Source organism: Metopolophium dirhodum, chromosome 1 (genome assembly GCF_019925205.1).
Source record: "Metopolophium dirhodum isolate CAU chromosome 1, ASM1992520v1, whole genome shotgun sequence".
Classification (NCBI taxonomy): Eukaryota; Metazoa; Arthropoda; class Insecta; order Hemiptera; family Aphididae; genus Metopolophium; species Metopolophium dirhodum.
In genome coordinates, this window is record NC_083560.1 from 36,652,202 (window position 1) to 36,678,006 (window position 25,805).

A 25,805-nucleotide genomic window follows, 5' to 3' on the forward strand; every position below is an offset into this window, starting at 1 on the left:
ATCTTCACGAAACATTCCAACCACATCATGATATACTTACACCTGAACACATTAATGAGGTAAACACCTACCTAAACCTACTATCTTCAACAAATCGACCTGAAAAATATTTCACCCCGAATGAAGTTAAACAGACCATCCAAAAATACTCACTAAAAAAGTCACCCGGCTTTGATTTGATTACAGCCAAAGTAGTTAGGTGCCTTCCCAAAAAAGCCATAGTACTAATAATATATATTTTTAATGCTATTCTCAGACATTCATATTTTCCATTGCTATGGAAATTCTCTAAAATAGTTCTGTTTTCTAAGCCTGACAAACCACTCGATACCCCTACGTCATTCAGACCAATAAGTCTTTTGCCTTTCCTTTCAAAAGTGTTAGAAAGACTTATTCTAAGACGTTTTATCCCACATATTATTACTAACAACATACTTCCGAATACCCAGTTCAGCTTCCACGACTCACATAGCACGATACATCAATTACAACGAGTTGTTGATGTTATTTCTACATCCCTTGAAAAAAAGCTTTATTGCTCTTGTATTTTTCTAGACGTTGCACAAGCCTTCGACCAGGTTTGGCATGAAGGCATCCAATTCAAACTTAAAAAATTTCTTCCCACCCCACTATACTTATTAATTAAATCTTATTTAACTGATAGCCATTTCCAAGTCCTATTTAATTCGTCGATATCAGAAATCGCACCAATCAAAGCGGGTGTACCTCAAGGTGGTATACTTTCCCCTTTTCTGTTTCACATTTACGTAGCTGACCAACCCACCATTGTAGCGGATTATGCCGATGACAAAGTTATCTTATCCATCAATGAAGATCCTTTAATCGCCTCATCAAACCTTCAAGTACTTGTCTGAGTGGTATAAAAAATGGCGAGTGAAAATTAACCAAAACAAATCTACACACACAACATTCACACTTAAACAAGGTATATGTCCAAACATTACTCTCAACAATGTACTAATTCCCACATCCGACACAGTTAAATATTTAGGATTATTCTTCGATAAAAGACTCACATGGACAAATCACCTCCAAACCAAACGACTAACCTTAAACAATCGCATGCGCTTGCTAAGACCTTTGCTAACTAGAAATAAGAACTCCACTCTAAACACCAAACTAACAATCTACAAAGCGCTACTCAAACCAATCTGGACATATGAACTTCAATTGTGGGGCGCAGCAAAAAAATCTAACACTAATAGAATCCAAACTTTCCAAAACATATCACTCCGACGATTATCCTGTAACGAGCTGTGACTACGTATATAATAATAATAATGATATATTCAATAATAGACATAAATGCTGCAGGGAGCACGTAACCCCGGGCGGCATACCTCGATAAAACTAATAGTAGTAATATCAGTAATCCCGGAAAGCCTAATAGTAATAACATCAACGGTACCGCACAACACGTGATAAGTATAGAGACAACAAGATTAATATAATAGTAGCATGGGGCGGGAGTTCGGAAAAAATCATACTAAAAAGGTTAGGATTAACAGAATTTCCATTATTAAATTTGCGTTGTTACGACAAACATTTAAATCAACAATTATATTTACAACTAGAAAGAGTAGAACCTAAGGAACTAATTTTCGAAGTAGAAGTAGGGTATTATGATAAATCGGGAAGAATACTTAACCTTACCGAAGGTCATAATTTAATATGTAAAAAAAAACATAAGGTAACTCAAGCCCACGATCCACGCACAGATGTCATATACACAAAATGTATTTTTGACTATGTGGTTAGGATATACAAATATGAAAATCTAATTAGTCATTTTCCTGGTTAACAAAAGGAATTATCTTACAGTTTTTAACATAAGTGCATTTGAAGTTTGATTGAAGCATGGTTACTCGACCTTTAGTAAAACGGTAACCATGTGACATAAAAATGGAAATTACTTATTGTTGTTATAGTTAACACACTTATTATTATATTGGTCTATAATGCTATAGGAGATTTTAAATATTATATCATTTGTGAAATATTATGATTAACAAACATTATTGAAATTAATGAGTATCTAATCATAAACAATTTACTAATCATATATTATTGTATTAAATTTTAAAAAAAAAATGTATTAAAGAAATTTTTATATTATATAAAATGAAAATTATTATACTATGAAAAATGAACATTACTATATTATATAAATGAAACAGTTATATTATATAAGATGAAAAATATATATTGTTATGTAATTGAAAATTGTTATGTTATGAAAACAGGAATACTGTTATGTTATGAAAAACAAAATATTGTTATGTAATGAAAATTTAATATGTAAAAAAAAAAAAAAGAAAATATATGTAAAATGAAAACCATTATGTCATGAAAAGAAATTATGTAAATTGTCGTTATGACAATATTTAATAATTTATATATAATATTATTGTAAACTTATGAACTATGTAATTATGTATGTTGTCCATTGTTTTATGTAAACTTTCTTTCATGTACACATTTAAAGATTTTTGTAGTTCTACAAATTGTAGCCCTACAAAAACCTTTGAAAGGGCGATGAGGTGTAACGAGCTGTGACTACGTATATAATAATAATAATGATATATTCAATAATAGACATAAATGCTGCAGGGAGCACGTAACCCCGGGCGGCGTAAATCGATAAAACTAATAGTAGTAATATCAGTAATCCCGGAAAGCCTAATAGTAATAACATCAACGGTACCGCACAACACGTGATAAGTATATTCACGCATTATCCATATTCTAGGAAAAACGAATAATATAATAAGCGTAAAATATCATGACTTTGTACAAAATATATACTCCTAAAATAACATAATTATACGAATGACGTCTAAAGGTGACCTCAGGAGTACGCAGAGATATACCGTTTTTATACTAAAAATGCCATAGGAGGGAGCTATTAGGAATAACCGACGAGGTACGTCGATGGACAAGTGTCCATCAGACGAGCACCAGCAGAGAAACCACCAAGTCAATTATTAAGTCACATTTCGTTTACCAAGTTATTAGTTAATTATTTTGGACTTAGAATATTTACGTTTAAATTACAAATATACATAACTCATACAGTCAACTTGTTATTTATTTCAAAATACTTCCATTATTGAGCTGAAGTAGTTGGTTCGTTACAATCCAATGCTCCACCCTATATTTCAAACCACACTCTTCGTAATGATTTCCATATGAAAACAATAGATGAGGAAGCACGCACTTCCTACAAACGATTTCATAAACGACTCCAAACTCATCCTAACCCTCTCATAAAAGAACTTTCATCCTTACTATCCCAGGAAATACCAACCGCAGATTAAAAAGGAATTGGTGCCGTGACCTTCTACAAAACTTTATTGTCTAACGTCTCATGACAAAAAAAAAAAAAACATAAAAATCTAACCAATAGCCAAGAGTCACTAATGGGTGATTGCTTAATTCACATATTTGATGTCATATAAATAACTCTCAGCATATAAACTTACTGTGCAAATCTGTATAAATTGTTTATTTCAAATAAAAATTTAAAAAAAAAAATTTATTTACAGTTTCATAATGAAAAGAAATACAATCACCTAACGTAGACGTATAGAATCGATCGATAATGGACTGGTTGAGATTGAACGATTTAAAAGCTGATCAAAAACATTTATTTTTCAGAACAAAGAAGAAATAATAGATTACGAAGTTTTTTTTAACAATATTTCTGAAATGTTAATTTCAAAGTTAAAACAATCGAGTCAACAGTCGTCAATAAAATTGAATTTGTATGTTAATAGTATGTATGAACGTCTAATAACACATGAAATACTAGACATGTCGTTTAAGACTTCTAACGTATTAGCATGTAATTCATCTGATTTTAATAGTTTATTAAATAAAATGTTAAATAAACTATTATTTGAGGAATCAAAGTTAATCATAAAGAACTCAGGTTGGTCACTGAAATCAATAGATTGTATACAATTACGAATTAATAAAGTTAACCCCCTTAAAGGTGGGAGTACATATTTAGATTACGTATAAATATTTAAAAAATAACGATAACGAATGTTTTAAATACCCTATACTAAGCAAGTATGATAATCGTTCAAATAAATCTCGGTTTAACAAAAAATATTTTGATATGTTAGAAAAAAAAGTGGATTGAATTGTAAGTGTTGATTTTCCGACACCTATCACTCAGATAAAAAAAAATTGAAAAAATGAACAATGTATTGATTAATATTTACAGTTTAAATTATAAGAAGGTAATTTACCCGTTACATGTAAGCAATATGGACAAACAAAATAATTTGATCTATTTCTATTTAATAATGATAATAAATTGCATTATTGTTATATTAACAACTTCTCGAGGTTTATTAGAAGCCAAAGAACTAAAAATTGCTCACAGAAACATGAATTTTATTCAATCTAAATTCTAATAAACATGTTGTTCATTCGAAAACAATGAAAAAGCTTGTTCTCAGTGCAAACGACGATAAAAGATATATAATGAATGATGGGATAAATACATTGGCATATGGTCATTACAAACTAGAAATAATAAATAATAATAATAATGATAATAAATACATAAATATATTCCATATAAATAAAATAATAAAACAAATTTATTTTAAAATATCAGCTAATTTTATCCATAAATTATGGGTTGAATCAAAACCTAACCATTTAACAAGTATATTATTTTACTTTTTTTATAACACGTTCAATAAGTAACGTATCTGGGAAATCAGTTAATTTAATTTCTTGCTCATGAAAACCACCTAAAATGATATTGTTCAATACATCTGTTAGTTGATAAGTTATCGGATTCGTTTGTAAAATTTTTGAAACTGTAAATATTTCCGTTGTCCAATTTGGTGTATATCCTTTACTGAATATATGTTTATACTTCGATATTCTTACTTTGTCATTAGTTTTAAATTTTGGTTTTAGTATTTATAATATGTGTATCTAATTTAATTTTCTTTGTATTCATTCGAGCTTCGTCTGGTGTACATTTGATTTTTCTATGTTTAGTGTTATTATAGTTATGTATAATTATTGATATTGTATTATACCAATTCCATGTACCTGTTGCAGTAAAATGTTTATATATATTATTTTTCATAGATTGTATGAGTCGTTCAGCCATCGAACACTTGATAACAATGTATGAACTGTTGAATTGTATATTTCTGAACTTAATAGCTTATCCATACGATAATTTGAAATTAGATTTTACAAAAAATAATTTCACCTTATTATATGATATGTATACATCGTTTCAAGAATCGTACTATGAAAAAAGTATTCGGAACCCGATATTGAGTCCATCTACTTTTCTTTCAAACGCACCAATTATAGTCATCGATACTTCGAAACAGAACGATTCGGCTACAGCCAGTGGATGTTCAATTGGAAATTGAAGCTTCAGAATCACTTACAGGTGTAACTGTTTATTGTTTATTAATTTTTGATCGTATTGTAGAATATTTACCTTGTACTAGAGAAATAAGAAAACTTGTGTAATTAATTTTTTAGAATTGACATTATATTATTGTAAATAAAATAATATTTAATAAATAATATATATACTTATCAAACTGTTCTTTTATACTTAAAAAGTAATACATATATACTACTAAAATAGGTATTCAGAAAGGCACGGTGGAGCATGTAGAAATGGCACCTTAAACTAAATCTCCCTGTAAAAAAGGTGCTCAGAACATACAAATACATACTACGGATATCTATATAATCATTATTTTCAATGTGTAAAATGTACGATCTATATTATATTATGAAGAAAATTGCACAAATATTTTGAAATTACTTACTTAATTCATGACCATTTTAAAGTTATTTTCAATAGTTTAAAAACGCTTTATTTGAATTTGTCCAATTGCGTGTTAACAATGTATTTTAACAGGAAAAATATCAAAATAATATACCCATGACCGCGATAACATACATACATACATACTCTGTTCATTCTGCTGGAGGTGACAAAATGCGTCCCATGAAACTGCTTGGCTTCGTTTGGAAATCCTCATTGGACTGCACTCCGTGAACAAGCGCTGCTGGCTTGTAACGTTGTCCCTTTTCAGCTGGATTGGATCGTTTAAATCGGATTGTATTACAACTCAGCGTGAAAACTCTCGATGACCTTGAACGTGGTTCATCGATAGGTCTTGAATCACTTATATTTAAAAAGCAATTTTATTTCATTCGATATCAGGCCCCACACCTGACACCAAATTTGTGTAGTGATCTCTGTGTAGGACACGATGATCAATACTACAATAATTATTTGACGACGTCGCACGTCCGTTGTTGTCGTGAGTTGTGATGAGAGAGATAGGTATGGAATATCATACTTATTGTATAATTTATCACCTATAATATTTAAATTTGTAAAATAACTATGTAGGTTTTCGTGTTTACTACACCCTGAACCCCCAACACCGTAAAACCGTTACTGCTGAGTGATATAATTGAACCATCGAGTGTGAATATTATAAGTATAATTATTGTGAACAAATTTAAAAATTGTGTTATACTGGGAGTATAATTTGTGTATAATTTATTAATATATATCATCTGCTTTACAGTTAGGTTAGCGTAGGTTGCAAGTGGTTCAATGAAAATTATGATATAAACATCTGGTGAATATTTAAAGAATCTACGGTTATTAGTTTTTTAGTTACAAAAATAAAACTAAACCGATTTTGTCAAAAACTGGTTTTGCAAAATAGTAGTACAGTAGAACTTCGATTAACGTCACTCTCTGTTATCCGTCATCGGTCACCGCCGAAAAAAAAAATAATTAGGCGATTAGACGATCGCGATAAACTCGTGCCCAACACAGTAACTATCAAGTGTATAAAAATAGTTTGTAATATTTACATATCCAATATAAGCGATAAACGTGATAAACGAACTATAAACTTATGTGTGTATGTATTGTACTATGTACAATTTAATCAGTGACCGACGAACAGCCTACGTGTAAGTGTGTACCGTGTGTATTAGTGTTTTCGTAGTTTATGTGTCGTGTTTCGAAGATGGCAGAAAAGAGGAAACGTGTTGTATTAGGATTCAATCAAAAATTTGAAATTATTAAACGTCTGAAGAAAGGTGAAACTGCTACAAATATTGTTCAGACTTATGGTGTGGGGAGAACAACAGTGAATGACATAAAACGGGATGCTGAAAAAATTGAGCAACATGTGTCGCAAATGCAAAGCAACGATGGAGATGTCAGAAGTCGTAAAACTATGAAATCGGCAAAATATGAACAACTTGACAACGTTATGTATCAGTGGTTTATTCAAGCCCGAAGTCAAGGAATTCCACTTTCTGGTCCTATTATTACGACCAAGGCAGGTGAAATGAATAAAAACCTAGATGGCGACCCAAACTTCAAAGCAAGCACGGGATGGCTTGATAAGTTTAAATTTCGTCACGGAATTCGTCAACTAGACATAAGTGGAGAGAAACTTAGTGCGAATAGTACAGTCATTGCTGAATTCAAGGAACAATTTAAATTGAAAATACAATGTGATCTTAAACTCGTTAGAGAACAAGTTTATAATTGTGATGAAACTGGACTCAATTGGAAAGCCTTACCACAAAAAACACTGACATCATTTTCGGAAAAAACAGCCCCAGGATGCTATATTCAATGTTGCCAGTGCATGGGCTGATTTGAGTGTTTCAAACTTGAAGAATGGGTGGAACAAACTATAGCCTGAAATAATACCGTGCGAATCTGAAGAAACTGAGCCTGTTAGTGTTGAAGAAATTGTACAACTTTGTAATAATGGACTGCACAGTGAAATATTATCAACGTCAGAAGTAACAGATTGGTTAGAAAATGATAAGCAGGATGGAGGATTTGAAATTTTGAATGATGAACAAATTATTTTGAATGTCACTTTCGTTGAAGAAGAAGAAATTGATGAGGATGTCGAAGATTCAGGTGTTGACTTAAAACCACTAACTAGCCATTCAGAAGCAGAAGCGATGTTATCAAAGTGTATTGATTGGTTTGAAGTACAAGAAGAATCAAATTCTAAGCAAGTCTTACTTCTACGTCAAATACGTAATATTGCTGCTAAAAAAGCTAGAGAAACAAAAAAACAAACTAAAATGACAGATTTTTTTTATAATATGTGTGGTATGTATGTTTATAATTTGTTACAATGTAAGTATTTTTTTTTTTTTTTTAAGTACACACGTAAAATATGATAAATATAAAATATAATGAATGTGTATATGTATTTACACGTTTTTTTTGCAAAATTTCCGTTAACCGTCTATTCGATTAACCGTCATAGCCCCGGTCCCGACAGTGACAGTTAATCGAAGTTCTACTGTATATATTTTGTTCGTTCTGAGCACCTTTTATACAGGGAGATTTCTTCAGTTCAAGCCGACATTTCTACAGACCCCACCGTGCCTTTCTGAGGTAAAAAAAGTAAATATGAGACCTAATGGATAAGGCGTGAAGTATTAATTCAATATATAAAGTACAAATCTAGGTAACAGATGTTTGTTTAATTTAAGTTCCAGGTAAAATACGAGACAAAGAATATAGCTTTAAGTAAGTACAATTAATAATTCCTATGAATAATATGTTTATTAAAGTAACTCGATTCGCTGGTTGATTGGTGTAAAACGGTTACAATAAAATATTTTATAATTTTGAAAAATATATAACAAAACTGTATCCATAAGTATACTACAAAAAAATTGTCTCAATAAAAATCAACACCTATTTATGGTCATTAGGTTCAAACATAATGTGTTGGTGCCGAAATAAAATGTATACGGTTGTATATAATATTATCAACTGAAAAAATAAAAATTCTGAAAATAAATCAACCACTCCTTAATACTTTAATAGTTAATACTTAATTAGTGAAATGAATACTTTTATTTTTAGATTTTATTTTATGGTAAAAACTTTTGTTCCCTCCACCAAGTATTATTATCTGAAATAATTCCAACGTATGTATTCCACATGCATGCTCGATAATATATTATAATATTATTGAATTCAAACCGCAAATGCTGATTAAAACAATAAATAATAATCATAATCCACTAAACATTGTTTACGTATATTTTAATGCATAACAATACATTATTTCAGGAACCAGCATCCTGTGTGACAGAAAACTTGAAGTGCGTTTTCGCGAATTCATGCGTCTTACCAACTGTTGAAGGAGTCATATATTCTAATGAAGGTTCTAATGAAATATTATCTCACGGGACATTGAATGGTAGTCACGTTAATGTTTCTGAGAATAAATAGTGAAGCTGGATATCATAAGGTTTATATATATATAGTTTTAGGTTTTGTTTGGAAAAGTAAAATGGTCCTCAAGTCCTGAAAAATTGTGTTTCAGTAAGTTTTGTATAGTAATATTTCATTCAAATATCGTTATAATTATTTTTTAATTAATACATTATAAGTGTAAAGTATGACAAAACCTATAACTAATATGTACCTATAACTAACCTAAAACTATATATATAAACCTTATGATATCCAGCTTCACAATTTATTCTCAGAAACATTAACGTGACAATCATTCAATGTCCCGTGGGATAATATCTCATTAGAACCTTCATTAGAATATATGACTCCTTCAACAGTTGGTAAGACGCATGAATTCGCGAAAACGCACTTCAAGTTTTCTGTCACACAGGATGCTGGTTCCTGAAATAATGTATTGTTATGCATTAAAATATACGTAAACAATGTTTAGTGGATTATGATTATTATTTATTGTTTTAATCAGCATTTGCGGTTTGAATTCAATAATATTATAATATATTATCGAGCATGCATGTGGAATACATACGTTGGAATTATTTCAGATAATAATACTTGGTGGAGGGAACAAAAGTTTTTACCATAAAATAAAATCTAAAAATAAAAGTATTCATTTCACTAATTCAATCACTATGTGTAGTATTTAAAATACATTATTATCATAATAACTAATTGAACTGTAACGTCTCAGTTCGTCGTTATCGCCAAGTATTAAGGAGTGGTTGATTTATTTCCAGAATTTTTATTTTTTAGTTGATAATATTATATACAACCGTATACATTTTATTTTATTTTCGGACCCCCAAGGACGTTCGTTCTCGGCGGCGCCCAACAATTGACCGCGCTGGCCAGGGCTACAGCAGCCGCGAGAACTCAAACCGGCGGAGGTCTGTAGAGCTTAGATTAGTTGTTCATTATCCAGATAATTTTATTTTAGTTTACCTATATCCCAAGACATCATTCAAAATGTGTAATTATTTTTAATGGTCGTAATTTAGTATGTTTAAAACCAAATAAAATAAATTGTACATTTTTTTTGAGATTTTATTATCTTCATTTATCTATAATATGTATAGGCACAGCTCGCTACAAAAGTCATTATTTATTATGATCATTTTAAAGTTATCTGTACATAACACTGATTATAATATCATATACTTAAATTTTTTCTAACATCGTAAATAAATACTTTACTAAGTCTTTGACAATTTAGATCTCATTATCTTCTTCTTAGGATCGGACATAAATCGTGTAAATATTATTTGAACAACCTCTGATAACCCATTCTTAAGCTCCAAGACCTTCGCCTGATCAGTTATCGATATTTTAAGACTGCATTCAGCTTCATTCCATGTATACATTTTTTTAAATCTTATTGTAATATTATTAAAAAATGACAAGTATTTTACATTAGAAATATTTATTAATATATTAAAAAGAGCTTATATATAACTATTTCGTTCATCAACTGAGGAAAATAATATAATATAATACCTGTCTTTAGGTCCAACATTCTTAATATTTTTGGTTTTATAGTGTGAAATCGTTCAGTAATCAGTAATTTTATCTTTAGTTGGTGATTTAACATTTATCAAACAATCTACATTTCGCAATAAAAAACCAAAAATATTAAGAATGTTGAAGCTAAAGACAGGTATTATATTATATTATTTTCCTCAGTTGATGAACGAAATAGTTATATATAAGCTCTTTTTAATTTATAAATACATTTTTCTACTGTAAAATACTTGTAATTTTTTTATAATATTAAAAAGAGCTTATATATAACTATTTCGATCATCAACTGGGGGAAATAATATATTGTTATACTCAGTCTTTAGCTTCAACATTCTTAATATTTTTGGTTTTTTATTGCGAAATGTAGATTGTTTGATAAATGTTAAATCACCAACTAAAGATAAAATTACTGATTACTGAACGATTTCACACTATAAAACCAAAAATATTAAGAATGTTGGACCTAAAGACAGGTATTATATTATATTATTTTCCTCAGTTGATGAACGAAATAGTTATATATAAGCTCTTTTTAATATATTAATAAATATTTCTAATGTAAAATACTTGTCATTTTTTAATAATATTACAATAAGATTAAAAAAAATGTATACATGGAAAGAAGCTGAATGCAGTCTTAAAATATCGATAACTGATCAAGCGAAAGTCTTGGAGCTTAAGAATGAGTTATCAGAGGTTGTTCAAACAATATTTACACGATTTATGTTCGATCCTAAGAAGAAGATAATAAGATCTGAATTGTCAAAGACTTAGTAAAGTATTTATTTATGATGTTAGAAAAAATTTAAGTATATGATATTATAATCAGTGCTATGTATATCCAGATCAAAAGTGAAGTTAGTGAACAAGAGAAATCTAGTGCATTTCCAGCCAAATTTCAAAACAGATCTGATGGAAGAAACGGCAGTTATGGTAGAGGTAAAAAAGAATTTACTAATAAAAATAATGTTAAATGTTATTACGGTGGTAAAATTGGACATTATAAACGAGAATGTAGGAATTACCCACGTAGTATCAACGGTGGCAAAACCGGTACTACAGTTGCAAATTTAAATGCTTTTGTAAGCGAGTCAAAGAAAAATAATACTACAACAGATACGTGGGTATTAGACTCAGGAGGGTCGGATCATATGAGCGCTAACTTAGAATGATTTACAAGTTACAAACCATTAAAATACACACAAAAGGTAACAATTGGCGATGGAAAAAATCTGTATGCGACAGGAAAAGGTAATATTAATATATTATCATACGTGAACGGTAATTGGAATAAAAATTACTTGGCAAATGTATTGCACGTGCCGGGATTAAAATTCAATTTATTCTCGTGCCGGTAAGCGCAGCGGAAGGTTATTTGAATTACAGATTAAAGTCGAAGTGCCGTTAAAAGCCGAATATTATGTTACATTGCAGTAGAAAAACCATTAGAAGTGTGGCACAAGCGTTTAGCTCACCAGAATATTCAATACGTGAGGAATTGTTTGGCAAAACATAATAATGATTATTCAGCCAAGGACCAATTTGTATGCAGTGACTGCATAATCGGGAAACAACACCGATAATCGTCGTTCATTAAAAGTGAGACGAAATATTTTAACGTCGGCAAACTTGATACATGCAGATTTATGGGGACCGATGCAGAGGAATTCTATCGGTATGTCAAAATATTTTCTACTATTTAGAGATGACTACTCACGATACAGAACGGTATATTTTATTAAAAATAAATATGAAGTTAAAAATATTATGGAAACATTTATAAAAAGTGTTAAAACAATAACAGGATCTAAGGTCAAAATATTAAGGACAGATAATGGATGAGAATTCGTAAACAAGGATATTACAGGTATTCTACAGAAATATGGCATACGACATCAAACTACGGTTGCATATACGCCGGAACAGAACGGGAAAGTCGAGCGTGATAACAGAACAATCGTAGAAGTTGCCAGGACAATTATTTGTGCGAAAAATCTTGTCATGTCATTATGGGCAGAAGCTGTGAACACAGCGGTTTATACACTTAATCTAACCGGAACGAGTTCACAGAATGGTAAGCCTTCTTACGAGTTAAATTATAAAGTCGTGCCAGATATTAAACATTTGAGAGTTTTTGGTACTGCGGTATATACACACATAACAAAACAAAAACGTCAGAAATGGGATACAAAGAGTGAAAAAGGAATATTTGTTGGCTATTTGAATAGCACGAAAGGTTATCATGTATGGTATTCGAAAACAAATAAAATATCAGTGTGCAGATACATTATATTCGAAGATGAATATAATAATTATGAAAATGTAATTACAGACACATTATAGTTTACAGAGACTCAGATTAATTCAACGGGCGTGCGTGCGAAGAACGAAAACATACTAGATGATAGAAATGTTATGGTTTTAGTGTTTTACGTGACAGGAATACACTTAAGAAACCATACAGATACAATCTTCAAACGTTCATTGCTAACTGTGTCAATCCATTGAATTATAATGAGGCAATTACTGGGTGAACAAAAACTAATGAGAAAACGCTATGATTAATGAAATTAATTCATAGCATGAAAATCAGACTTGGATTCTATTCGATTTGCCACAGGATAAAGTTGCATTGCGGAATGTATGGGTGTTTAAAACCAAATATAAAACTGACAGTAGTATAGATAAATTTAAGGCCAGGTTGGTCATTAAAGGTTGTTCACAGAAATATGGTATAGATTATTATGAAACATTTTCACCAGTGGTTATATACGAATCTATAAGGGCAATATTCGCAGTAGCAGCTGTTTACTTTTATAGAATTAATTGTGTTCAAGTTCACAGTTTTTTCTGATCTATGTGTTTCATACTCTGGTTTATATTCACGTTTTTTAAAACCTAATACAGGTGCCATACTATGAAAAATCTCAAAGTGAAGTATTCCATTACATTTTATATACGCTCTGAAATCATTAGGATCAACCAAAATATCAAATGTTAACTTGGTATTGAATTTTTATATAAAATTAAACCATGACAAATCACATAAACTTACCTCATATGAACCAAAACAATTAGTTTTAGTCAAGTTTCCATTCCAAGAACCAAATAAAACTGCAAAATCAGTGCAAAAATATAGATGCCCTTGCAAAATAATTTCAAAAGTCAGCGACGTAAATTATATGATAGAATTTTTATTAAATAATAAATTAACAATATATGTCGTTCATATTAGACGATTGAAACCATACTTCCAAAGGGACAACTCAGATTTAATTGAAAAGATAAAATTAACAGAATTAACATTAAATCCACAGAGATAGGTAATTGAACACTAATAGATGGATAGATTTCGCACTATAAAAAAATATTAAAAACGTTGGAGCTAAAGACAGGTATTATATTATATTATTTTCCTCAGTTGATGAACGAAATAGTTATATTTAAGATCTTTTTAATATTTTTAAAATAAAGACAAGTATTTTACATAAAAAATCTTTATTTTTATATTAAAGAGAGCGTATATATAACTATTTCGTTCATCAACTGAGGAAAAATAAATTAACGGAAACCCACATCCATACATGCAAACAAACACACAATACTACCTACTCACATGGTCAGAAACAGACATACCTACATTATACCAAATGTATGTTTCATTACATAAACAACACGACCAATCAGAAATTCATTAAATAAATTACATTAATATTAACATCAAATCATACTTTTTACCCCAGACTACCTGTAGACGTTGAACTCGACATACGTCACAAGGTTTGTTTTCAAGAACTACCAATAGTTTACAATAAACAAAATTATTAACTGCGCCTAAAACACACAAATACAAAAATACGGAACAGAAATTGACTGTACCATCATACTACCAACAGGATAGCTTATGGAAGGAGAATGGATCAGCATGTCACCTGAATACAACAAGCTAGGATCTGGCAAAATTCCTCATATATGAAAAGCACAAACAACTTGGACTTGGGCATACTGAAGCCCAGAACACTTAATGAACGCAGGACTATACTCTAGTTACATTATCAATACTCTACAAAAATATTTATAATTTCCCCAAGAAGTTGACGCAACTCAAATTAACTTAGCTACAAAAACGAAGGGTTACAACACAATAGATCAAGGTCTGAAACTTAAGCCATACATTGATGAACAACTCATAAGCAGGTTAGTAGAAGACAAACTTAACAAAATGTGGGGAAAGTTTGTAGGATTGGAAATTTTATATCTGCACTATTAGGTATATTAGTCGCATTGGAAATTCTAATGATATACCTTAACACAACAATCTACATATGAATACTATACCAAACATTTGGCTGCAGTTTTAAACTGGTAGCAGGCGTCTTCGCTAGAATGACACATTATTTTATCCACAAATCACGCTCATATGACAATAAACAAAAACCAAGAGAAATAACTACAGAATAAATCACCCACCAAAACATTTATCTATTGAGCACCGTTTGGGAACAACCTTTACCAGCACCCCGACAACTTTATCCACCCCTCAGGGTACTACCAACAGGATACCTTTTGGAAGGAGAATAGATCAGCGTGTGGATTTATCGGTATGTATTAAAAAATTATATATTGAAGTTAAGATACGAATTTTTAAATAAAAAAAATATATTATATAATAAGATAACAGGAAATAATCTTATATAAAAAAAATATATAAATTAAATTAATATGATTCCGATGATCAAATATAAATATTAAAAATAATAGATAGTGACGAATTAAAAAAATATATTTCCCTTACCTAACCTGATAAAAGAAGCCCTAAAACGTATCCTCACATCATGGCAAAACCACTGGGACGACACTCCAACCAGTAACAAATTAAGGAACGTCAGGCCCTCAACCAAAACAACATCGCCAATATTTTCAATTTTTTTTTGTGACTCATGACCGAATTTGGCCATTAGTACGATCTCCCACTCCAAAGGACTTGATCATATATATATGAGCCCATGACAAGAGCTTGTCAGACGGTCAGGGACGTGTAGTAAACCTGAAGGTGACACGTATTAATTAGTATTTTATGCGTTCGGACTGTTGTTAACTTCTATTAAAAATGCTCACGTATTTTAATGTATTGGTCAATCCTTTAACTATTTTCTTCATTCATGTACCACGTAGCCCAATAAATGACATTGAATGTGCATATAAATATAGGGTTTTTACACTATGTAATTTAGTCTCAAGTTATTACTTGAAGTACTCACTACGGACACGCGGACTCCTACGGAGTGTTTATTGTCGTTGTGACCATACGTTTAATCAAATTACTAAATTAACCTTAATTTATTGTACTAATAAATATCATTATAAACTTTAACTAAATTCGAAGTGTTGTAGTATATTATTTATAACAACCTATCTTCATTTCAAACATACTTCAGAAATAACGAAGCTGCACCGTCGTAAAAGAAACGTTGGTCACAGCAGTGACAGGGCTGTGCACTATTGACGTTTAGAGTCAGGTTGTAAAACCACTCATAGTCTTAATTTCTATATTAGAGTCGTAACACCACTCTTTCTCCACCATAGATTATAATATTGACATTTTGTTGGGTCTTCCAAGATACAAGGAACATTCAACAATATTTTTCGAAATATTTTAGGTCAAGTTCAATCAACAGAGGCAACTTCACCTTCGTGGATCACCGTTAGACTGAGACGTCTATTCTGCGACTCTAGGAAGACCGAACTTTTATTACAAATCAACTACGGCGAGAGAGGTCAAGCAACAGGATGAATTCAGCAATGTTGTAAGCATAATTTATGTAACTATTTCCTTTGGTCTATTGGTCCATTGTATTTAGGGAAATTATTAAAAAGGGCATATTATGAAAATATGATGGAAGTTATTAAAGGGCAATTTAGACGGTTAGGGACATTTAAAGTCAGGTCGTAACACCACTCACAGTCCTAAATTCTATATTAGAGTCGTAACACCACTCTTTCTCCACCATAGATTATAATATTGAAATTTTGTACTTTGTGAAATAAACACTCATTATAAACTAGTACATCATGTATTCATTTCTGCATTGATGTATAAATTGACGTCAGTTGGTACGTAGCATTAGTATTAATTCGTTTTCCCCACAAAAATGTCCCATTTCCTTTAAATATGTATCAAAAGATTGTTCTCGTTCATTGTTCATAAGTCATCAAAGTGTTTATAATTCTTACCTATCTTTCTCAACAACGACTAAAGACATCGACGAACGTGCGACGTCGTTAAATAATTATTATATTAGTGTTCAACGTTTCCTTCACGGCGATCACTATACAAATTTGGTGTCAACATTCAATCGATCCGAAACGGTCAGTTCAAGGGACAACGTCCACGGAACACACCAAGCGAGCAGAATTTGTTCACGGAGTGCAGTCCAAGGAGGATTTCTAAACAAAGCCAAGCAGTTTCAAGGGACCCATTCTTTTACCTCCAACAGGATGATCCAAGTGTAAGTTGTTTATATTAAAATATACTTTATCAAATCTGTTGTGAGTAAAGGGTGTATACTGTAGATGTATACGAGGAGTAAAGAGTTAAGTGAAGACGACACAGGTTTAAAGTAACCTAAAACAGATTCAGTTTTAACAGATACATAGTATAATTTATGAGTGTAAATGTAGGTATTAAAATAAGCCTAAATAACAGGAAACATAGATCAAAGGTGAAAACAACAAGTTGTTTTCCCGAGTCACAAAATAATGCAATTCAACAATATTAGGGATGTATTAATACCCACAGCTATAATACGATATTAAACAATATCACGTAGAATAAATTATACATTTAGTATAATTTATAATAGGTAATGTAGATAGTAATATGCAATGTAAAAGCCTAAATAACGGGAAGCGTGGATCAGAGGTGAAAACAACAAGTAGTTTTACCTAGTCCCATAATAATGCAATTCGACATGACTAGGGAAGTAATGTCAGAATATAGATATCACGCCACCAATACGTCATTGTTAGAACCCGCATAAATACGGGTAGATTAACTACCATTACTTAGAAGATAGTCAGACCTAGTCGTAGGTCTATTAAGCTTACGACAGTGCATATAGTTATTTTGTAATTCAAACTTGTAATAATAAAGTGTTACGTAATTGTCATATTTAAAAAGTCTAAAAAGTGTTATTAATTATTTACCTATCTTTCTCAACCACGACTCAAGACGACAACGAACGTGCTACGTCGTTTAAATAATTATTGTATTAGTGTTCAACGTGTCCTGCATGGTGATCACTACACCAGTCAGCGACCAAGATATTATAAACGAATTCAGTTGGAATGATTTAAGTCATGAGAGTTATCTTGATAATCTCTCAAATGCCTCATATGCATCGTCTGTTGTAAGCAATGGTACTTTGGATGACGAAGAAACTTGGATAGGATTAACAAATAAACGGACAGGACCACTTTAAAAACATAACAAAAAGAAAAACAGATCGACCAAGTATACTAAATATTGTATGACGTTTTCTAAGTGCCATACAAAGTGTAGTGAACCGACGTTTTGAATATGAAATTGTTGTTTCCAAAGGCCAGGCGGGATCAACAATCTCGATCATTGATGTTGCCGCATAAGCACAACACCGCAACACATCACGCCATTCCTATAACGTCAATCACCCTTTCCTTAATCCCGGCATGTACCATATAAATAGGGGCCCTGTTTCACAGAGCTCTTCAGAAGTAGTTATCCCAGCTTACAGTACTTGTGTGGGTAACGGACTAGGAACAGCCGCATCGCCGTCCACAGCAAGTACATTCCCAGTTAAAATAATTATAACACTCTCCGGCAGAATCCTATATTCTGTCGACAAACATTAAAACCTCGTAATTATAACCATATACGACAGTTGTGTTAATAAACAGTAATATTATATTTATCTAAAAACGTGTACAACATTATTTTAATACAACCAACGACCATCCTCCGATCCAGTTCAACGACGTGTACGTGCCTTCGTCGTAAAAGAAGCAGTGCAGTAACCAGTCAAAAGACAGCGACGGGGTACTACAAAAGGATTAAGACAATATACAACGTAGAATTAAGATGGTACAACCTTAGTACAGATACATTGTAAAAACTTCATTATTTTTTGTTGATAATAAAACATTTTGAAAAAATAAAACAAAACTAATAGTCAAGACAAATTATTTTATAAAAAATTATCAAAACAACACTTTAATTAATGCTTGTGATTAAAACTCTTCAATACAATATTTTTTCATGAAACATAAACAAGAATGTATGATATAATATTTAAAAACAGAAGTATATTTTTTTTTAATTTAATAACGGTTTACTATAATATATTAACGTTGTAGCATAAAAAATATATAATTTTTTTTCAATATTTTTCTGGTAGTCATTTATATTTATAGATGGGTATTTAAATATTTACCACATACCCAATTGATGACAATAATAGCTTAAGTTACATAATACTCGTTTGATTCGTAAATTATTTTGAAGTACAGAATAAAGATAAAATCAATTATACACACTATATAACAACTATTTTTTTAAATATTCTTATCACATTGCGTTATAACTTGTTAACTGTTAATATACCGTGTTTTCTATAACTCTGCTGTAATTTGGGCATATAATATACCAGTTGTGTATAAACTACAAACATGCTTTTACCACATAGGTATGCAAATTAGCTAATCTGTACAACCAAACATTTATGTTTGAGATTTGGGTTGTAATTTAACTTATTTATTCAAATATACATTTATGAGCTTGCGGATTGTTAGACCACGCCAGGGGCTCATATGCATTTATTGAATAATACATAAAATCATAGCTAACTTGACCATATATATCATCAGTTGAATTTTCAACTTACAATTATTATACACAATAATATTAACACGTATAAAACATTTCTTTTTTTAGTTTGAAACAATCTATCAATGTTAATGCAGATGTGGTAGATAACAACAAATAGCTATTATATAAGTATACACAATTAATAGTTTAGTTATAATGTACGTTGTAATAAAATAAAGATTCAAACATTTTGTTTTATTAAAAAATATTTTAACTTAAGCTTATGTAAAAACCGGATAAAAACTTTAATTCATAATTCATAAACAAATTATATCATACATTCATTATTTTCAATTAAATATATATGTTACTATTATTCTGTAAATGTACTTGTGAATTAATAACCATCACCAAGCCAGAAAATTATTTTTATTTGTTATAATAATTGAAGCTTTAAAATGGATATTTTCATGACAAAAGATAAAGATTTTATTTATAATTAAATTAAATTACCACACTAACTGTAAAAGTGTGAAGGTAACCAGTCATCACAAGAAGTAACCTTTGTAGTTTATTACAACAACAAAATAATGTATTATGAAACATATGACAATGTACCTAGTAGGTTGACCAACAATATAACTATTGAAGATGGATGTGGGGCGAAGGTTAGTTGTGGACTAGGAGAGAGAGGATATCCGAAGTGCCTAAAACGTGAGGAATGTGTGGTTATAATATGTGGATAATAATATAATTTATTTTTCATCAAAGGAATTTAAACATTTTTTATTATACCACTGTTCGATAACCATATTGAATTTCTCGTCAAAATTATGTTTTTTGATTTTTAGTTCTATAAAATGTATTAAATTGAACATGACTCGCTCAGGACATGAAAAGTTTTTATGAAATAAATCAAAATATACCAACATACCTAATGATAAATGTATCATTTTTAATGTTATCACAGAAACATTTTAATCCTTCAAAACAATGAACTTCTTATGCGAATGTACACAAATGTTTGTCTAATATACTTCCAATATTTCATTAAACGTTCCAAAAAAAAACAAAAAATATCATTTTAAAAAACCAATATCTTTATATGAGGTAAGTAAAATGTCAAAATTAAATATAATTTATTCAAATGAAACCTTAATATTTGAAATAATATTAGCATAAAATACATTTTATATGATATTTTCCAAGGAAGTTCTTCAACTAGGTTTGTGGTCTATTTATATTTTATTTATTTTACAATAGTAATTGTTTAGATAAATTATTAATTTATAAAATGTTTTACTAAGGTGTGTATTGAAATCGAATCAATAGCCGAAAATGCGTTCCAAAATACCATAAAGGAGAAAATCGAACCAGCGGGGTTGTTTATTCATAAGAATAAACCCTATCTCGCAGCAAGTTCTGACGGGGGCTGCATACTAGTTGCGGTCATGACGATTTTTGAGATAAACAGATATAACAGTTGCGGTCACGCCAATTTAGGTAATATCTTAGTTGCGGTCATAGCTTATCATAGCTGTATATAATGCACACAGCGTATATATTATGTGGGAACACCACTACTTATCTGTAAAGTTTATAAATAAAATAGATTAAATTGTATACTCCGATAGTTTCGAATATTGCTTTCATTGTACCTACGTCTTTTGATACGGTAAAACATAAAAATGAATTCAAAAAAACTGTTGAGTGAAAAATTAAAACCATTAGGGGTCGTTAATAATTATAAATGTCGATTTTATCGTACATAAGCGAATGACGTACAACGGTGGGTATGTTGTAAAAAAACATGTAAAGCGGCTATAAAATACGATTTTAATGGTACCATTTGTGAACAAAATACAATACATAATCATGAACCAGATGATCTTCAATGAATGTTACGGCAAAAGGTTAGTAACAGTGTTAAACGTAAGGCATTTCCTTTAAATTTATACCATAAAATTTTAAAATTTGAAATTATTATTATACTATTATATATTATATTTTGACACAAGTTTACTATTATAAATTATATTTTGACACAAGTTTACTATTATATACTATATTTTGACACCTTTTTGATGGGTGACCGCAGCTAGTATGTAACCTTTTTGAGGGGTGACCGCAACTAGTATGTAATTTTAGATTATGACCGCAACTAGTACACACCGCTGACGGGTTAATAGGTAAAGACGGTATCTTGGAGATAAAGTGTCCTCCGAACATAAATGAATATACTCAAGAAGAGGCAGATGTAGTACCAAACCATGTTTACTCGTATAGTTTGACATTTCCTGGTATTAGGTATTTTTACATATTATTTTGTCCTTTGGCCTTTTTGATTAGGAAACGCGTATTCATGGATACTGAGAAAAACGTAATATGAAATATTACATTAATTATAAATGTTTTTGTAACTATTGCTTATTCATGAATATTCGGCGTAAACAACTTCTATGCATGTATTTTAGTGAGCCTATCCGGTGGCTTTGTCGGGGTCACGCCACGGATAAGAGGTCATGTGTATATAAGGGTATTAAATTAGTATATAGATTTAGAATTACTTTTTACTAGCTTAGTGCCCGTAGTTCTCAGGTACCGAGCGTAAACTCTGCCTACAAATTTTAAGTGCAAATGTATTTTACTTTGTGACTATTTTATTTTACATTATTTTATTAAACTTACTGTTTAACGTATAATACAATCTTGAATTTATTTACTATTTCCAAACCTACCTTTGTGACTCTACCAATTTATCAACAACAGGACATCGAAGCACGTCATTAAATAATTAAAGTGTACAAGTGTAGCACGAGAGTACTACACAGAACATAAAAAAAAAAATAAAGTACATGATATCCGATGGTGAAAAAATTACTTTAAAATAAACTGATAAATATTATTATTATCAAGTTCAAGCACAACTCAACATTACAGAAAGGAACTACTGTTATTTTGTTGTGTGGACTCCAAAAGGTAATAGTATATGACAATTGTTTACGTAGAATCTAAAATATTATAATTTATACGTTCAATTTTAGACGTGTTTATTTTAGGTTATATAATAGACAAGATATATAAAGATGTCAAATTTTGGACATCAAAAATTGAACCATTTGTTCAACATTTTACATGGAATCGTTACTGCCTGAAATCATTGACCCAAGATTTGATAGAGGACTACCAATAAGGTCCGGTATACCAACAAAGCAGCTCTAAACTAAATTAAGGTGTATTTATATAGCAATATAATATAATGCAAACAATTGTTTTTTTAAGGAAGGTACAAAGTACTTTTGTCAATATATGATTTATAATGATTATGTTTTTGAATAAAATTATGAGCTAGGTACATTATACTTTATGTAAATACGATGTTGTATTTACCTACCTGTTTTGTCAATACAATGCGCGCTGTGACGGTAATAAAATTATTGTTGAACTGTTTACTGGTAAAACGTAATAATTATGCGTTCAGGGAACTCACGCACACTAATGATCAGTTACTACACACACACTCACACAACTATTCCCAAAAAATATAACATATTGCCTATACTCAACCCCTTTAAAACGGTCCACTTTCAACCGCCTTAATAAATGCAGTTGAATTAACATTGTACCCGTAATACCGATAACAGTAATAAAATATAATCATTATATGCACACAATACTTGAATATGGGTACATAGCCATTTCAAAAACATATAAATATTATTTAACGTTATCATTAAGCCATCTTATATGATGTGTAGACAAATTGTAGACCCATGTACGCACGTAAAATATACAAAATTTATTTCCGATTTCATTATTCTCGATGATGACAAAGACTTTTTAAACTTAAAAATGATTAATGATTCAGTACCGCCGCCGCCTATAGCTATTTCGTGTGAAAACCGAGACAGACAATGAATATACAATTATGTGGGATAGGTGTATTAAATATAAACGAAGATTGTAGGGGCTACACACCACAAATGGTGTTAACACCAAACATGCATTTAAATTCAACACATCATAAAGATTTTAAACATTATTTCTATATTTAATTAACATTCCCGTAAAATTACATCATAAAAATTCATAATTCACCCATAAATGTTAAGCAACAACAATAATAATTACACCCTAATCATCTAGAAACATGATGATTTGACAAATATATCAAAAAATGGTACAAGCCTAGAAAAATGTAATATCAACATGACCAAAAATATGATTTTTGATTTCTCCGAATATTTTATACCATATATTAAAAAAATATTACAAACAAAAATAAAGATAAATTTAGAGACCCTAGCTACATACTCGATTATCTTAAACAAATATATATTAACATAATATATTATGTTTCATGTATTATTATTATGTACATAATAATTTGTATTCTGTTATTCATATATAATATATATTATATAGTAAACTATTACTGGTAGAAGATTATATTATGTTAACATAATTATTAATTGATATTATAACTTTAATTTTTAAGAGAGCAATACAAATGATCCAGATCTAACCGACTATGAATATTGATAACATTATTTTACAGTTAATATTATTTTATAACAAGTAAAATTTACAAAACTTAAGAAAAAAAGTGTCATAAATGTTTTGTAGTAAGAAATAAAAAACCAAATGAAAAAGAAAAGAAATTGTATGATAATAATTAATGATACCAAAGATTATATTTTATATTTGTTATAAAATTATATATTGATTTATCATAAGAATAAAATGTTTTTTATCAGGACTGAAAAATTTTTAAATAGTGGATTTATCCGCTTGTTATTCTAAGCCCATTGATTTATTTATGTTTAGTACTAAACATGTAGATGAAATAACACATACTAAAAAAAACTGTTAAAAACCTAGTGTTACTTATTATACTCATTATACTCGTTATACTATTTATATTGCATTCATTTAAAGAAACTCTATAAATATTCTACTAAGAAAAAGGCACACTTCTACTACAATAATTCTGATATATATATCAGTTAGCAAGATTCATAAATTCTGACAGCTCAATTTACATACTATAAACTATAAACCTAAAAATTGCAGTCATCGCTAATTATTCATATCGGACATTGTATCTAATATAAAACGTATAGGTTAACCTGATCAATGTTCCAACAATCAAAGATTTGTATAGAGAAAAATTAAAACCATAAAATTATAAGAGTACTGCTGCAATCTACAATTCGATTACGGTCAAAGGCTGCATCTGACGCAATCATCTATAAAAACCCATATGACACACAAAGGCGCTCAGTCGCTCATTCAATCTGACTCAATTATTGTACATTTTCATACTTAAATTGTGTTCTTTTAAAATATAAAAATAAATCAATTTTATTACATTTCTGATAATTGGAAAATTATTTCAATACATATTTTCTGTTTGACATCCAGTATCATCCATATATCATAGACATCCAGTAAGATCGTACAAAAATAATCCTGGATCACAAGTTCTACGAAAAGTAAGTGACAAATTTATTCTATACTCTTCACGTATTGATTCACCCAGACTTTAAATCAAAAGAAAACTCTCATCCTCATAAATCCCTCCCCCAATAAAATATCACACTATGTGATAATATTTAAGTAATGAGTCAAATAAAAATTGCACTTTTAAGCAGATGCAATTCTAAAATATAATCTCATCATCACATACTCCTTAATTAATTCATTATTCATCTTATATTCATTTTAAATCACATTTTTAACTCATAACAGCCTGATATAAATATTATCAAACTACAATAGGTAGGTATAACAATCTGACTAAAATAATTGTTATAAGACATTAATAAGTTATGTCATTTACCTTGATGCTGAAACTTTTTTTACCATAATATAAATTCTGACCACACGACTGATTTTGAAATGTTAATCATTGAAAGGTGTCAAATCTAATGCTCTCGCCACAGCTAAAGTTATCATACCTAAAAAAAAAGAAAAATATTAGCCTGAAACATTTCAAATAATGACACAGGAGGCAGTACGATACAGAAACATTAACGGATTGCATGGTCAATATTTCCACAGACCGCTGTTCAAACCATGACTAAATAAATG

The 25,805-nt window shown here is 30.1% G+C and overlaps 1 long non-coding RNA gene across 2 annotated transcripts in view; it reads right to left on the reverse strand.

Moving 5' to 3' along the window:
• The window catches only part of LOC132935255 (uncharacterized), an 89,922-nt gene that overhangs the window by 56,081 nt on the left and 8,036 nt on the right, over positions 1-25,805 (reverse strand). Inside the window, exon 4 of one of the 2 annotated variants that reach the window (XR_009663198.1) lies at positions 25,555-25,672. This is a non-coding gene — a long non-coding RNA (uncharacterized LOC132935255). Of the gene's footprint in view, positions 1-24,158; positions 25,673-25,805 lie in introns of those variants that run through there. The other variant, XR_009663197.1, reaches the window with a different exon arrangement.